This window comes from Diceros bicornis, chromosome 4 (assembly GCF_020826845.1).
Source record: "Diceros bicornis minor isolate mBicDic1 chromosome 4, mDicBic1.mat.cur, whole genome shotgun sequence".
Classification (NCBI taxonomy): Eukaryota; Metazoa; Chordata; class Mammalia; order Perissodactyla; family Rhinocerotidae; genus Diceros; species Diceros bicornis.
Genome location: NC_080743.1, coordinates 23,731,171 through 23,748,828, shown reverse-complemented (window position 1 = coordinate 23,748,828; position 17,658 = coordinate 23,731,171). Strand labels below are relative to the sequence as shown.

Below are 17,658 nucleotides of genomic sequence, written 5' to 3'. Positions count from 1 at the left end.
AGAAAGAAAAAGGAGGAGGAGGAGGAGAAAAAGGAGAAAAATGATCTATGTTCTTCAGAAGGAAGGCAAGAAGGACAGCCATCTAGGCTCCTCCTTTATGATGGAGTTCTAACCTGGATGAAGCTCACACAGGGCTTAGCTTCTAAAGTCTATTATGCAAAATTGTAATATATCTAATTTCTCTTATTTGTACACTATATATGGCCTGGGGTTTACTAGCCAACTCTTAATAAGTTCTGAATACTTGCCTTCATGGAGTTGGAAAAGATTACTGCTCTTTTTGTTGTTGTTATTTTCAGAAAAGCACCAAGTGAATTTTTTGGTTTGTATTTAGGAGCCAAAGTACTTGAAGTAAATATGTTTTTAATTTTGTGTTTGCCAAACACCTATAGTTGAGCCTATGTAAGTTAAATGCCTATGTGATGTCATTCAACTGTACTTTATTGTTATAAGAATAGGCAAGATAGAATTCTAATCTAGCATACTGATAATTTCAACATTTACATGTTATTGTTAATTTGGTGCCCTGATCTTTCTCAGGAATATGAAATGTTAGTGCCAGAAAGGATTATAAACATATGGTATGTGCCATAAATATTTGCTGAGGGGAGAAAAAAGTTCAGATGGGGTCTTAGATATTACCAAGTCCAGTGGCTTTTGAGCATTTTAACTGCCACTCACAGTAAGACATACATTTTATATTATATCCCACTAAACACACACACACACAGTACACAACTGAAACAAAAGTTATACAAAAGAGTACTTACCCTTACTACATACAATGAACTCTGATGCTTTCTATCTGAATCTATTCTACTTCGAGTTTTTAAAATTGCTAGTTGTTACCTAATAGGTTAATCTCACGACCCTCAAAAAGGCCATAACACACAGTTTGAAAACAATCCACCCCTCATATTTTATAACGAGGTAATTGAGCCTTGAAGGGAACTAGAGAGAGAATTATTTTGAAACGTAGTATGTGTTCATGTGTCTAGAATAAACTAACATGAAGCTGGTTTTAAACAGACCTCGTCATTGACATCTCCTTATATATTTTATCTTTACTCTCTCTTCTCAAACACCCACAGCCCGTCATTCGTCAGGTATGTCACTCTGTCTAAAGAGATCAGATTAATCTAGTGAAATTTATTCTGAATAAGCTACATCGAGCACTAGCTAATATCTTCTCCTTGTTTGCAAATCAATCTCTTGATGACTTTCCAAATTTTTTTCTAGGTATTAAAGTTAAATCTACATAGCTATCTTTTTTTAATGCTGTGATAAAACAACCAACTACACAAAGCAGCCCCTGGATCTATGACTTTACACATTTATTTCATTATCTAAGCTAGAATTGAAAAATGCTTTGATGTCCAAACAAAAGTTTGTGTTTGCATTCTCTGATGAAGCCCATAACATATTGGCAAAACATCAGTTAAAAGAAAAAAACACTTAAACACAATTTTTACGTATTTATTTTTTACTTCCCACATGCATCTTTCCAGATCTGTGTGTAGATGGTTAGATTAACAGTTCACCACTCTTTCTAAAGACTATCCAAAATACATTACTCTATGCTTAGCTTCTAAGATGATTTTTAGTTTAAATCCATATGCGAATTGAAATAACTCACAGGTGGATTCCTTTTTTGTTACTGTTCTCATTATCATGATTATTATCAGCAATTATACTGTTATTTTTAATCAAATATAGATTAATTCTTTGCTTTCCAGCTGCTTAGAGGAGTCCAGAGCAAATGTGTACTTTGTCACAGAGAAGGGAGGGAAATGTTCAATGTTTGAAGACCTACATGGGCACCCGGGGACCATTAATCCAGGGAAAAGGCATGTTGCTTTCTTCGACATGCTCGCATCAGAGAGAAGAGCCACTTCCAAAGGAAACAGTTCATGACTTGAAAAACTTTCAGTGCTTGGCTCCCAAGGTAGGTATTTTTTGAGGGCAGGGACTGTTTTAGCATTTCTATATCCTGTAAGATAATGTGGTGCTTTCCACATAGTCAATACTCAATAAACGTGTATTTAATTTTGTAAGACAATCTCAGAATATAGTCCAGAATTTCATATTTATTATTCACTTATCTCTTCTTGTCTTTTTTATTGCATATATGTATCCCTAAACAATATTTTTTTGCTTCAAGTTGTAATGACTTTCATAAAAATGGCACTGGTATGATACAGCTTTTTGCAACTTGATTTTGTCACTCAAGTATGTTTGACAATTCATGTGTGTAGCTAGAGGTCATCCATTTCCAATACTGTATGATGTTCCATTCTATGATATACCACAATTAATTTAATCATTCTCCATGAGCTGCTATGAATGTCCTTTAAATATCTCCAGATGCACATGTGCCAGAAGTTCTCTCGGATGGGGCTTCCCAGTCTTCTTCTCATCGTGACACTGTCAGACTGACCTGACCTGACCTGGAACTAGCTTAAGGACTGCAGCTACTGTGGCCCCACTCAACAGCCCCAACAGCACATCTGTGGCTTCTCCTTGACGTATAAGTCTACCACCACACACAAGTTAAAACCTCTGCTGTTGGGTATACCTTGTCTAGGTGAAGGATTGCCAGGTCATAGGGTATGAGAATGTTTGAGTTTACAATGTGGTTTTCCAAAGTTGTATGCCAATTTTTAGTCTGAATGGCAAAATATGTTCACTGTGTTTCATCCTCACTAATAGGTGAAATTATTAAAATTAAAATCATTAAAATTAAACTTCTTTGAAATATCACTTGTATTTTAAATCTAAAAAAAGTAAAAATTTTATTCAGTCAAAAAAATAAAATAAACCTCTTAATTTTTGCCAATTTAGTGGATATAAATTATATCTGATCATGGTCTTAATTTGTGTTACTAATTTGTATTACTAATGATTTTCAGCATTTTTTAATACAATATTTGCCTTATATGTTCCTTCTTTGTCATATGCCTGTTCAAATATTTTATCCATTTTTAATTTGGTTGACTTTTTTTTCTTATAAGAGTTCTTTATGTATTCAGGATAGTGATACTTTATTGGTTATATGTGTCTTAGTCAGCTTGAGCTGTCATAACAAAATCCTATAGACTGGCTCTAACAACAGAAAATTATTTCTCACAGTTCTGGAGGCTGGAAGTCTGAGATCAGGGTGCCAGCATGGTCAGTTTCTGGTGAGAGCTCTCTTCCTGGCTTGCAGACGGCCACCTTCTCACTGTGTCCTCATGTGGCAGAGAGATACCACTTCTGCTGCATTTTAAAGTAAGATAATTGTCTCAAGGAAAAGCACTTATGTGACTGTTGGAGTTGCCAGCTCAACTAGCCATTTCATTATGGAACAACATTTTAACTTTAAAGAAGAACTAGACAAACTATGGGTACTCAGCTTTAAGTATTTAGCAGAATTTTTTCTTCAAAAATAGATGAAATCAGCCTGAAAATATTTATTACCAATGTTAAAATTTAAGCTTTCAAGTAAAATTAGAATTTAGTATTGTATCTGTCACTGTGAGCTTGACAGCTTCCCAATACTTAAAGTTGTTCTAGTAAGATTAGTGGTGATATTAACAAGTACATTTTTTTCATACAGTATAATGAAATATGTCAACATTTAGAAGATCTTTATAATTCAGCATACCAATGTGTTCCAGATTATCAATACATAATATACAAAAGCAAGCATGGGTAAGAGATTCCCTCAAAGTATAAGACATACCAACGGATCTTAGTGTAACAGACCATGAAAGATTCATTGATGTGGTTTCAGATTCCACGTTGCAACTAACCTTTAAAAGATTAGCCCTAGTAGAGATTTGGCATAGTATCAAAGAAAAATTTTCACAATTATATAAAAAGGTTGTTAAAATGCTCTCCTTTTCCCAATACATGTCTGTGTGAGGCCAGATATTCTTTATCTGCTTCAACCAAACGTATCGTAGCAGATTGAATGCAGAAGCAGATACGAGAATCTAGCTCTCTTCTAAATCAGACAGTAAAGAGATTCGCAATAATGTAAAACAATTCCATGATTCTCACTAAATTCTTTAGTTTGGGAAAATATTTTTTATTAAAATATAAGATTAATATATGATGGGTTTATTATTATTTTAAAATTAATTAATAAATATCTCAAAACTTTAATTTCTAATTCTGTAAATATTGACAGTTATAACTCACATAAATAAAAGCTCTTTGAGGCCCTTGATACTTTTTAAGAGTATTACATGGTCCTAAGATTTAAATGTTTGAGAATAACTGGTTCCTATTTATACAAAATTTATTATTATACTTTGTTCAGGATTAGAAGTCACAAGGAGGTCAACAACACAACAAGAAGCACAAAATAGAGGAAAAAGGGGCCAAGCTGCTGAACGTCACCAGCTTGTCTGCATGGGTAAAAGGCTCTAGCCTTTGGGGAGTCTGAACCAGGGAGGGGTGGAGAAACCACTAGGCATAGAGGTCCTCTCCATCCTCAGAGTAGACCTCGCCCTCCTGCAGGAGGGCAAAGTTGAGGAAGTGGGAGGGTCTGTGTACTTCATTGTAGAAGCCTTTGGGTTTGCCAGCTGCAGCTCATACTTCATCTTGGGATCATGCCAGATACCCATAAAGTTGTAGTTCCATGAGGATTGGGCAGGGACCATAAAGAACCAAGGAAACCATCCAACAGCAGCATCTGGACCCTCTCGTCGTGTGAGGGTAGGTAGCCCTTAGGGTTGTTGTGCTTTTCTGTGTTCTGGTGGCCCCATTCATAGCCACTGGGGGTCAGCTTGTAGGCTGTCAGCATGCAGGAGCCTGGTGTGAAGCTGCGGTGATGATAATTGGTCTTCTCAGCATCCCAAGATTGGTTGTCAGCCATGATCTTGGCGTGGGTGGTCACATCCTGGGGTGATAACAGGGGAGACTCATTGGGCCGAGTGAGGATCCAACATAAGGATTCCATCTCCTTGAGGTACTCACGCTGGGGCAGCCGGCCAGGCAGGTGCAAGGTGTGGTGAGTGCCTCACTGTGGTACCATTGCTATGCAGTGAATCTCCTTCACCTGGGGGTTATCTGGTGGGCTCCCCCTATACAGGTATCCTGCCATTAGGGCCTGAAGATCGGATAGGCAGATGAACTTCTTAAGCACATTCTTGGGAAGGATATAGGTATAATCAGTCTCCTTGATATTATCAGATAAAACATAGATGTGGTTGGTCCTTAGGTGCAAGCTGGCCTTTTAAAAGATTGAAGTCTCTGTTTCCTGCACTGAGACCCAAGGACTATAGGTCTGTTTCTAATTGTGGCATTTTCTGAGGCATTTTCTGCCACTTCATCTCATGTACTGATGGTAGGCCTAAGCAAATGACCGCATTTGGAAGAATTCATGTTCTTTTAAAAACCACCTCACAATTTACTCCACAGTTTCAACGTTACAATTCATTGTCACCTTTATCTGGTTTGCTTCATTTTTCAAATCACTAACAGAGTCAAATGAATAAACGAATAAGGCCTTACTACTCACTTTGAAACCCATCTATAAAAAGCTTCCTCTCCCACTCCCAGTCAGATTTTAGTTTACAAACACTGATGACATTTTGCTCTAGGACAGACTGTGTGCTAGAAGCTTGCAGATACGTTGTCTCATCGAATCTTCACATCAACTCTTTGAAGATGTTTTGTTTTTCATATGTGTAATTGAGGCTCAGAGAAATGAATAAACTACATAAGGTCACACAGCTAATAAGTGGCTGAGTCAGGATTTGAACTCAGTTTTTCTAGTTCCAAGTCTAGTTCTTATTCCATCATACAATCCATACACATTAATTCCTGTTGTTTATTTTATTTTTAGTTTAGCCTCTTTAAATAGCCATATCTAAATCCTAGTTTAATGTGTTCTGTATCTAAAATATGCCATCTATTGTCTTAGCATATGATACATAAGAATTTTTAATCACTTATGATATGCTAAATGGAAGAAAATGAGCTTAGGTTAGGTTGTCTGATTTTTCATTTTTTTAACCTTTTACTATTTTTTTAACAAAGCCTATTTATTTAACACTCTATCTGGTGATGTAGAATTTTAGAAATGATTTCTGCTGCTTCTCTGCCCACAGATGAAAACATCAAATAATTTGGGGGCAGATTTTCATCATTGTGAGAGGCTTCCCTTGAGTAGGCCCCTCTTGTTAAGAAGATGTGGGAAGGAGGAGTGAAGATTTATCACTACAGGGAGAGGCCCATAGTAAAGCCCTAGAGTGGCTTGGAAAAGATGGCATTTTCTGGGATCTTTAGTATAAAGAGTTCTGGAAGTTGAGTTGACCAATCTTTATAGGGAGATCAAGGCTCTCTGGTTCTCTAAGATTCAAGGTAATGGGTAGCTCTCATGTAGGACTGTAGTTGTCCTGTCCAAGGTCCACTGACAAAATAGGACCCCAAAGACCCCCGCAAAAAAAACCTACCTTCAGTATGAGGGGCCTGGCTGGCAACTTGAACTCAACACAAACAGCTAAATGTTGGGTTGGAGAATTGATTCCAGCATAGCCTGTACCTGTGTCTGGAAGGCCCTCTGGATCCAGTCACCCTGGAACAGGGTTGGGGTTTGAAGGGAAAAATGGCTAAGTGAATGAAGTTGAGTTAAAAGTCTACTTTGATTCCCCTGGAAAGGCATGCGAGCCCCACTGCACCCCAGCAAGTGCAGGACCAGTCTTCAACAGCGACATCTTGTGGCTGAAATGTGGAATAGTTCTATCATCCTTCAGAGTACAATCTCCCAAAAGTTCCTGGATGATTCGGAGTCAGTGGACCTCAAAAGGGAAATACTGAACTTCCTGAAGATAAATGCAAATAGGATTTCAAGCAATTGATTGAAAAATTAAAATTAATTCGTTATTGTACCCTAATCTTGGAAAACAGACTATTTCATGTATGCACTGATGGTACTCTTGCTGTATTTTCATAGCTGCTTCTTAATGAGTCTCTTTGCCCCCCTTCTTTCCCTCTCTTTTCCAATTTTTTCTGCACATATCTACAGAGTTAATCTTCCTAAAATATCACTTTTGTGGCAAAACATTGCTTTTGCAATGACTTCTTATTGCCTACAAAACAGAATCCACACTTCTCATCCTGTCACTCGACGTGCTCCGCAGTCTGACCTCCAAGCCATGAAGGGATGTGGGAAGGAATAAATATTGATTATCTATTACATGAGACATTGTATATACGTTCTCCTCATTAATTTCTTCTTCAACTTTATTTTCCACTACCCTCCTTTTCATTGAGGTGTGAATTACATACAGTAAAGTGTAGAAATCTTAAGTGTACAACTTAAGTGTACCAAAAAAAGTATAAATTTTTCCATATATATCTACCCACAAAACCATTATTGAAGTCAAGTGGCAGAACATGATCAGTCCCCCAGAAAGCTCCCTCATCTCCTTCCCAGACTGTACTCTCCAAAGTTTACCACTATTCTGACCATTATCACCATAGAATCATTTTGCCTTTTCTGAACTTCATATAAATGCACTCATACAGTGCGTACCGTTCTGTGTCCAGCTTCCTTCACTCAAAAGTTATTCTTTCAGTCAATATAACGAGATACCACTATAGAGCTCTTTGTTCCTTTTCAATACACCTGGTATTCCATCATGTGAATATGTGTAATTTGCTTATTTATTATTTTATTGATGGACAAATGGTTTCCAACTTTTTTGGCTATTATGACTCAAACTGCAATGAATATTCTTGCATGTGTCTTTTTTTAAACATAAGCACTTATTTCTGTTGGATATATTCCTAGGAGTAAAATTTCTGGGTCATAGAGTGTGTGAATATTCAGAGTCATAGCAACTACCCAGCAGTTCTTTGTTCCACATTTTTGCCAACACTTGGTATTATAAGTCCTTTTAGTTTTAGCTGTTCTGGTAAATGTGTAGAAGTATCTCATTAGGATTTTCATTTTCATTTTCTTACTGACTAATCATATTGTCCACCTTTTTATATGTATATTTGCCATTTGGATATTATTTTTTATGAAGTGCTCATTCAAGTCTTTTGACCATTTATTTTATTGGGCAATTGTGTTTTTCTTATTGTTTTCTAGAAGCTCTTTATATATTCTGGATACAAGTTCTTTGCCAAAATTTTACATGTATTTAAAAATATATGTATGTATAAATACAGATATATGCAAATATCTCCTTTTAGTCTATGGCTTGTCTTTTTATTCTCTTAATGGCATTTTTTTGATTGACAGAAGTAGTTCAATGTACCCGTCTTAAATGGTTTGAACTTTTTGGGTTTAAACTTTTTGTGTCTTAAACTCTGTTTAAGAAATCTTTCCTTTCCCTAAGATTATGACAATATGACAGTATTTTCTCATGTTTTCGTCTAGAAGTTTCATTGCTTTATATTTCACTTTCATGCTTATAATCTATCTTAAATTAATATCTTATGTTTGGTGAGATCTCAGCACCCAATTTTGACTTCTACTCTAGGCATATTGATAAACTCATTGCTATCCCCTAACCCCTCCTTTAAAAAAATAATAATATTGAATAGTTCTACCTCCCTACTCCTGCCTGGAATTCTCTGGTCTCCCATATCTGAGTCTTCAACTCTGGTCCCATCTGTGCTCTAGTCTCCTGAGCCTAAAGTGCGTTCAGCATTTACTGCTTTACACTGTTAGCTATTTTTAGATATGCATACCCTTGTTTCCAACTAGATTGCATACTTCTTGAGGGTAGGAGTTGCCCATCAAGGTTAATCGATGTTCTGCACATCATGGCTGTTCCACAAATATGAGAGGGCAGCTGATTAACACGTGCACCTTCCTCTTCAAGATCGTCAGGTGGGCCTGCTGAGGACTGTCTGTGGCACAGCCCTTTCCGTGAGTGATGCTGCCGTCGTGATGACAAACGTGTCGAGTTGAATCGGACAATTTTTAATTTCATTAAGGTGGTATTGCCAGGGAGTATTTTCCAGTTTTATCTCCATAGTCTTTTAGATATTCACTATCTTCTTTCCACGTTTAACGTTTTTGCTTATTTGTGAAATTCCTCAGTTTTCATTAGTGGCTTGACCAGTCTGTTTTATTTTATTTTATCGTTATGGTAGAAAGTACAAGTAATTTTTTTGATGTAGTTCTTTAAAAAAAAAAAAAGAATTTAGAGAAAGAGAAAGTACCAAACAGATTCAAAGCCTTCTCCACACTCCCTTTCCCACTCCTGACGGAGAGAAAAAATCAGTGGGTCTAAATTTGTCATCTGTCTTTTTTAACAGCTATCTTGTGTCTGTCATCTAGATCTGTTGATTTCCAAATATGTCAGTGTACCTGTTCAAAATTATTTTTCCTGCTTTGTGACTTTAACAGAGGTGTCAGTATTTTTTTAAAGTATTTTTTCATGCCCCTCATTTTAAAAGAGTTTAAAAACAGAGTATCATCTCATTGATTCAGGTTCATATTAGTGGCCTGGCTTGCTTTGCTTCCCATGTGAGGTGCAAATGACTCTTCTTCAACTTAGCTTATTCATTCTGGTTTTTGTCATAATTATCATTTCCTCTTAAAAAAAAAGAATAGGTATTATGAGAAATTTCTCTAGGGTTCCCTCCCAATTTCCTCACTGCCGTTACGGAGCCTCTGTCCCATCAGTCTTGATCAGGCACGGTGGATATTCTCACTCTTTGCGTTCTTCTTTTCTCAGAGCAATTGTAATCTGCTTTAATTATGGTGGATACTCCAGCAGCCTGCTCTTCTCCTGGGTTTTAGTATTCCCTCCTTCAATACCATACTCACTAGATTTTTTTTTTAATTCCCCCAAATTAGCTCTCTTGAATTCTAATGCCCTGATAGTACTGTTTGCATTCTGGTTATGAGCACAATCCCACCAGGTTTCAGAAATGCCAACGAAGGCAAAGCTTTCTGCATTTCTGCATACCTCTGACGGTTCTCCTTCATTTCTCAGACTCTTTTCAGGCCTCGGGCTTTGCCTTTCACTCTGCTTAAATTGCTGTGGCAGATGCTTCCCTCAGAGAAGTGGGAAAATGTTGTTTTAGATGGCTAATATACGACGTGACCCTTAGCCCTCTTGTCTTTTTAAAAATCTCTCCAGTGAAAGAGATTTTTTAAATAGCTATTTATCTTTAAATATAATTTTTAAAAAACATTTTTAATTCCACATACTCTAGTTTTTACTTAATTCTGGGGCATAACTCAGATCCCCAATTAGTTGATCTTAATCCTCTGGCCAATGGTGTCACCTTCCAAGCTTCCTCTCTGCTGTCCACCGAAATTTCACATGGCGAGGAATGTGTGGAGGCCAATGGTACAAACTTAGTCCAGCTCACCGTGCCCTTCTTCATCAGAACTGTGTGTACACAAACACACACACCAGTGAATAACTCTTCTTTCCCACAAAAGCATTGGCTTTAATCATCTCAATACAACAGAACAAAGAAATATTTATACTAGTTTTTATGAGGGTAGAGATTTCAGAGACTCCATGTTTATCTCTGAGAATAAAGGCTTAGGGTATCTGCCCTTGGGTGAGGGAGATACACCCAGTTTACGTCACACTCATGGTAAAGTCATAGTTGACACCCAGGCCCCACTCCTACTCTATAACCACCCTGCCTTCCAGTTCTTATTACTGTATCACTTGGACTGCATTCAATTACAGATAAAGAAAACACAACTCAAACTGATTTAAACAAAAAAGAGGGATTTATAATGCAGAAATATGGCAAATATTCAGTGAGGCTTGATCCAGTCCCTCAACACTGTCACCAAGTCCCTCTTCCTTTTTCTCTGTTCTGCCTTCCATGATGCCACTTCATCCTAAAGATGACTCCTATTGTGGTGCTAAAATGATATCACCAACCTCCTGGGCTTGCATGCATCGTCTTTCTGGTCCAGGAAGGAAGAGAGTGTTATTTCAGCATTTCCAGCAAGTCCTGATACTCCTCTGATTCAACCAGCTTTGGTCACACGGCCCCTCCAAAATCCCTGAGGCTGGTCAACGGAATGCATTCACAGGCTCGGCCTGGGTAACGTGCTCTAACCCTCAAATCAGGAAAGGAGTCTGTTTCCTAAGAAGCACATGCTTCACAAAATGGGACTTATAGCTTCTCAGGAGTGAGGAGAGGAGGATACATTCTGGAGTCAACACAGACAGTTGGGCTCTACAAAAATCCTACCCCAAAACGTTGAGTTTACTCGATCTACACTGCAGCCCTGTTGTAATAACAACAACAGAAAAACCCTTCCTAATGACTGCTCTCACCTTAAAAAGAGCAAACACTCAACAGGGCAAAAGATACCTCCTGGCTTCTGGCAGGAACTAGCTTGGGTACTTGGGCAAGTGACTTAAAGTCTTTCTGCTTTTATTTCTCAAAGATTGAAAAGAAGATGGTTTTAGAGTCAAATCCAGATGATTCTAAAAGTTGTCCAATTATGGCCCTATTTAGTCAGATTTTTCTTTTTAACTTCTATGTCACAAAGAGAGAAAAGAGTTCTCAATATTTCCGTCAGATTAAAACAATGTCTGCACACGACCGTGGAGGCCAGTGCTTTCCTGCTGCAATGAGGAAACATTCTTCTTTGGGGTAATAAATTGATTTAAATGCATAGCCTTCAAGGGGTTAAGAAGCAGGACCCAACCTGTTTGTCTCCGCCTTGGATTATTAGTCCTTTGAAGTCCAGTTACAGGAGATGCATCCTCGGGGATCCCCGCCAAAAAAGAATGAGAAAGCTCAGGTGAGAACAAGGGTGGGAGAGGGGAGCTGTTCGTGGGTCACCCTTTCCTCGCCTGGAAGATCATTGCTGGGGAAATAGATACGATGTGGCGCCCCAGGGGAGTCTGTAAATAAGCAATTTTCTCTCTTCTTTCTTTTCCTTCCTTCCTTCCTTCCTTCCTCCCTCCCTCCCTCCCTCCCTTCCTTCCTTCCCTTCTTTTGTTTCTCCCTCTCTCTCTCTCCCCGCTACTTCTCTCTCTCTCCTTCTTTCTTTCTTTCCCTTCTTCCTTCCTTCCTTCTTAGTCTTTTATTCCTTTAACTGGAAAAGAGTTCAGCTTTTCCTTTCCTTTCTACATCTCCCTATCTTACCTTAAATGTTCTGAGTCCAGCCAAAGGGTGTGACTATCTAAGGCCCATACTAAGCCAAACAGGGGCCTTGGAGACACTTTCTAGAGTCAACTGAGGTTCAGAGAAGTGGAGCGACTTGCCTGGGTCACTCAGATAAGAAGCCAACTCTCTGAACTCTGCCTTCAGACCCCAGCTGGAGGCACAGTACCTGTGAGTTCTCATTGACATCATAATGCTTGCTGAATCTGAAGAGACAGATGAAGTAAAAAGAAAAAACTTATCAGAGCTTAGCACATAGTTTCTCTAAGAATGACACGAATTTTTCTGAGTGTTTTTCAGAATTGTTCAGAATGTCTTCTATATTCTGCTGCTCTTTTTTTCCAGTTTGGTGTCCGAGATTGACTATACAGTTGACAAGAAGCTTTGCATATTTGCCCAGCATCCAGGAAGAAACCACGAAAATGCTCTTTGGTTTTGTGACTTCTCCAAAATCTCTCATTGGAAAGTATTAATGCCAACTTTTTACCTTTCCACAAAACGTATTATGAAGTTTTCCTATGTATTGGATTTTGAGCTAGGACAAAAAGAATCAACTAATAGTTTTGAGAAGTTACCTACATTTTCCTATATACATTATAAGTTGTTCAAGGTCACTCACAGATGTCAATCTGAATGAAGAGTTTACATTCTCCTAGTTCCTTCAAATGTGCCCTAATATAGAAAGATTTTCCTTGGTAATCGTTATGGAATATATAGACATTCAGCCAAAAGCTTGCCACTCTCCAATTCTGAATGTTCACAGGAATCTGTTTACTTTTCCATCTTGAAATTAAAAATAAAATCTATTTCCTTCTTGGTTCTTTACCACAACTGGATTAACTAATAAATAAATATTTGTTCTGAATGTACTGTAATTTATTGTTCAGAGTGCAGTGCTTGGGATTTTTATGAGTTGCAAGACCAGTTGTGACCTACCTACTGCAAATCCTTTGTTAGGGACTCTAGTTGCCAAGGAGCTAAGTGTGGCTTGACATTTTTTGAAGAATCTTGGGCAGAGTCTTGAAACAGAGGTCTTGACAATACAAAGTTTTGTAGTAAAAAAAAAACAAAACTCTGAGAAAAGAATCTAGTAGAATTCCTAAGGCATAACTTGAAAGGAATGGCAAGTCATGTGACCTTGCTGCAATTAACCTTGACTCTAAGGCCAGAGGTCAGGGCTATTCCTATGGCTAAGTCTTCCAGGTGTGGGGCTAGGAGGAAAAAGGTGACAATTTGGAGGACAATTTACAAGCCAGATATAATCATCTGAAATGTTGATTCTGTGTCATCCTAAGAATTTATGGCAGCCGGAAGGAAAGCAAATATGTTGTGCTAATTCAAGCAGTTACAGCTTCCTTCCCTGTTACCCTGTACAGGAAAACTCCTACAGAAGTTGTAAATCTCACCTTTCTGCAAAACTAATGAGATGGTGTCACTATGTGGGGGCAATGACCTGGGGGCCCTATGAACAAGAGGCAGCATTAAAAGGGGCTTCCAAAAGTTTCACCTGGAAACAGAACTAACCAGAAAACTAGAACCAACCCCATGTCAATGAGTTATCCTTTATCAGTGGAGATGATAACTGAACCCACAACTGTGAAAAGGGAACTTGACTGATTTTCACACTACTAGTTTGTCTAATTATTTTGGTAATAGATTTGGCTTGAGCCGGGAACAGATTTTTGTCTCTTTTCCTTTGTCTTTCATAGATTCATTTATTCAATAAACAATTATTGACCATCTAGACACTGTACTAGGCTGTAGGGAAACAAAAATGAGTAATAGACAATCCCAAGGAGTTCATAGGTTGGTAAATAAAGGAGCCATAAAAACAAATAAAACCAAGGCAATGAGACAAATACTATAAGAGAGAAATGATGGCCTCATGACCGGTGGCAGGATTTGGAAAATGGCTGATTGGATTTCAGAATTTAAACTGTGTCCACGAACCAGAATGATGCTGAGGGCCCCAAAAGTGATTGGACTGAAGACCATGACCTCATGTCTACAATACTTAACTAACCACAGAGAAAACAATTTAGGTGGTAAAAGAAAAGCCTTCAGACACACGCCCCTCTGGCCTAGGCCTGCTTTTCAAGGTCATCCCGCCTGTGGTTGAACTACGTTGATAAAAGCACTTGACTAGATGTAAGCTACTTGTTTTACATTAAAATTGAACCCTTGGGCTTCCTTGCACATATTCTTAATTAATTAATTTTCTTCTTTCATTAAGTAATAGGTCATAGATGAGGACTTCAGGATAAGCATAGAATGATACTTCTGGATTGATTATAAATGATCAACTTGGGACGCTGGGTCATTGGGTCTTTGTCCTGCAGCTGCCTCACTCCCTCGTCCCCCACCAACATATACAATCTCCAATGGCAACTATGTCCCTGCCAGACTCAGGCTCAGCCCTAAGGAAACTTTGACTTCAGAGGAAGATCACTACAGTAATTTCATAGAGATAAAAGCAGGTGAAACTTAACTTTAGGGGCAACATTGAAGGGTAAAAGTTGATGTGGGTGGAATTGGAGTGGGTTGTAGAAGCATATTATCTGCCATTACCTTGACAAGGATAACAGAGTTCCTGGCACATAGAAAGACCTATACAAGTATTAAATGAAGAAAGATGACAAATGATAGCAGGGGCCAGACTGGGGTAAGAGACGCCCTTTTTGATTACTTACATTTTACCTGGAACTACAAAAGGCAAACTATAAGAGTGCTTTGTGTGCGTTATCTCATATAATATTGTCTATTTTGCTCAGATGAGGAAATAGAGGTTAAAAAGAAGTTAAAAATTTTCCAAAGTCTTTCCTCAAGACAACCCAACTAGTAGCTGCCGGGGCCAGAATTCAAATTCAGGTCTGAATTGACTTTTTTCCATGATATTTTTATTATATCATGGTAATACCTCACCACTTACAGTTCCTGCTTAATGGGTGCAGGCTTTCATTTTGGGATGCTGAAAATGGTCTGGAATTAGATGGTAATGATGGTTGCACCACTCTGTGAATACACTAAGAAGCACTGAGTTGTACTTTAAAATGGTTAAAATGGTGAGTTTTATGTTATGTGAATGTTATCTCAAAAAAAATTTTTTTTAACCCATAAAAAATTGTGAAAGTAATTTGCCCAAATGTTACAGTGGTTGTGTTATGGCTATGAGATATTAAGTAATTTTTTTTCTTTTCTCCAGATTTATGCTAAAGTGGCTATAGTAGTCGTTCAACAAAAATAATGTTCCAAATAAAAATTTTTAAATAAAATCAAAATATTTCCTTTTTTCATATTGTTCTTCCCAGTATAGATAATGACTTTGTTTGAGCATCCTTTTATGCCTGATGTTGATTCATGAGTAATGAAAGAGAATGGATATCAGTGCGTGAGGAAGAAAGAAGGCATCACTCTAGTTGAAGGTGGCAAATGACGGGTTCTCCTCTATAGCTCACCAGAAGTGAAACACTCCCACTCCCTGTCGGTAAGCTCTTTCGAGGTAATACTGCACTTTCCACATCCCCCAGGTCTCTGTGGGAAGAATTCAGCGGAGAGCAACCACTCAATGATTGCCCATTAGTGAAAGCCACGCTGTTTAAATTGTTGTTCTCAGATGTCTTTAATTCTTAATGGAAATCTTAAGAAATCCCAGATTTTCTGGAAGCATAGTGAATATAACGCTATTGGGGGCTATGTGAGAACAGACACAGTGTGATCTGGACTCACCTTTTGCACACTTTTTCCGGGTTAGTCTTGACCTTATCCTTGTCTTCAAGTTTTCCTGAGGTATTTATGCGTCCTACAGAGCAGTCCATCAGTTCTTCCCTTTATTGCACGGAAGTTAGTGGAAGAAGCCCTACTCAGGGGTGATATTCAAAATATTTATCAATTATTTATTGATATTTGTCAATACACATTGGATCCAATTGGAACAGATCACAGCTACGAACATCCAATACCACTGTAACAGGGCCTACCTACTGAACACCAGCTCTTCCTGAACTTAGATGCAGATCAGTGTTTCCCTCATTTCTGTGGAATGGAGATTAATCACGATGTAATAAGATACACACACACACACACACACACACACACACACACATGCTCACCAGCCTGAACAAATGCCTGAATTTTGTCCTTCAAATGAAGCAATCACCTCAGGAGGATAATACATTTATTTAATGTGCTGTCATTGCTCAAAACACTTTTAAAACTCCTCTTGGAATTGCCTTCAGGGTCAGTTTATGAACCACAAAAGATAATTTCTCTCTCTTTTTTATAGTCACACCTCATTTTTGACAAATCTGTAATATCTACCTTCATTACCCTTAATCAGAAATGACTCTAAATAACTTACGGCTGTTGCCAAAACTCAACCCAACTTTCAAAGGACAAAGATTTGTCCCAATTAAGTCCCAATGTGCGAACAAATATGATACAGACTATGGAATAAACTAAAAGAGAGTAAAATCATATCTTTTGTGTAAAATTTGGTTGCTTTTTAAATATATATATATATATAGGAAAGTTCCATAAAAAAAAGATGTAGTCTTTTATTGCTCACTCTTTGAATTGATGTGCCTCTCCCACAGTCCCACCCACAGGAAACATGCTGCCCGTAGCCCTTCTTACTTAGGCTGCCATGTTTTGGACCGTGTACTGGACTACCCAAACTCCATGCCTCACGTACAGATCATTAGACCAGCAGTTAAGCCTAATTCAACACAATCAATCTGCAAGCTTGCCAATACATGTGGCCTGGTTCAAAAAGACGAGCTGGGCCAATCAGATTCTCACTATTGAGATATGAATTAAGAAAATAAATTTCCAGTGCTAAGGGAGCTGAAGAGGAAAAGTCATAATATGGTAGGTGGAAATGGGGAGTAAGCAGACAGAGGTCATTATTATCAAGTATAAAAGTCATGAAGGAATGGAAATATGGTAAATAAGAGAAACAGACCAGTGGAGACAGGACAACGGAACAGATAGCCGAGGAGAAGCAGATATGCTTTGGGAGACCACAGTGAACATTCCTAGTTGTCTTCCCAACATTGATTCTCTCCTTGGCAACCCTAATTTTGGGCTGGGCAACTATGTGATTCTAGCATGTGACTCCACCCATGCTACCAAGGTGAAACACTGACCCAGGCTAAGCCAACAAGCACGTATGTCAACCAGCCACAGTGATTGTTTTAGGGGTGGGAATGTGGTCCAAGCAATTACGGTGCAAATCAGGATTTTTGTTATGAATGCTAGAAAAGATATCCTCTCTCTCTTCCCAGCTAGAAATGAGAAAAACGTATTTCTGAGAGCTGCTGGTAACCATCTTGGAAATCACAAAGTTGGTCAACCTTAGAATAAATCTGACACCATGAAAAGAATAGCAGAGACACAGAAAAAAAGATACTGGATCTTTGGTAGTATTTTGGAACTGCTGGATCAAGCCTCATCTGAAGCTATAGATCTGCCTCTTTCTTTTTTAACTTAAACCTCTCAATCCTCCTTCTTGTTTAAGCCAGTTTGATTGGCTTTTTCTTACCCGCAAATAAAAGCATG

At 38.2% G+C, this 17,658-nt stretch overlaps 1 pseudogene; it reads right to left on the bottom strand.

Moving 5' to 3' along the window:
• Window positions 1-4,452: 4,452 nt before the first annotated feature.
• LOC131400897 (pre-mRNA-processing-splicing factor 8-like) lies at window positions 4,453-15,917 on the bottom strand (annotated as a pseudogene).
• Between the last annotated feature and the right edge of the window lie 1,741 nt (window positions 15,918-17,658).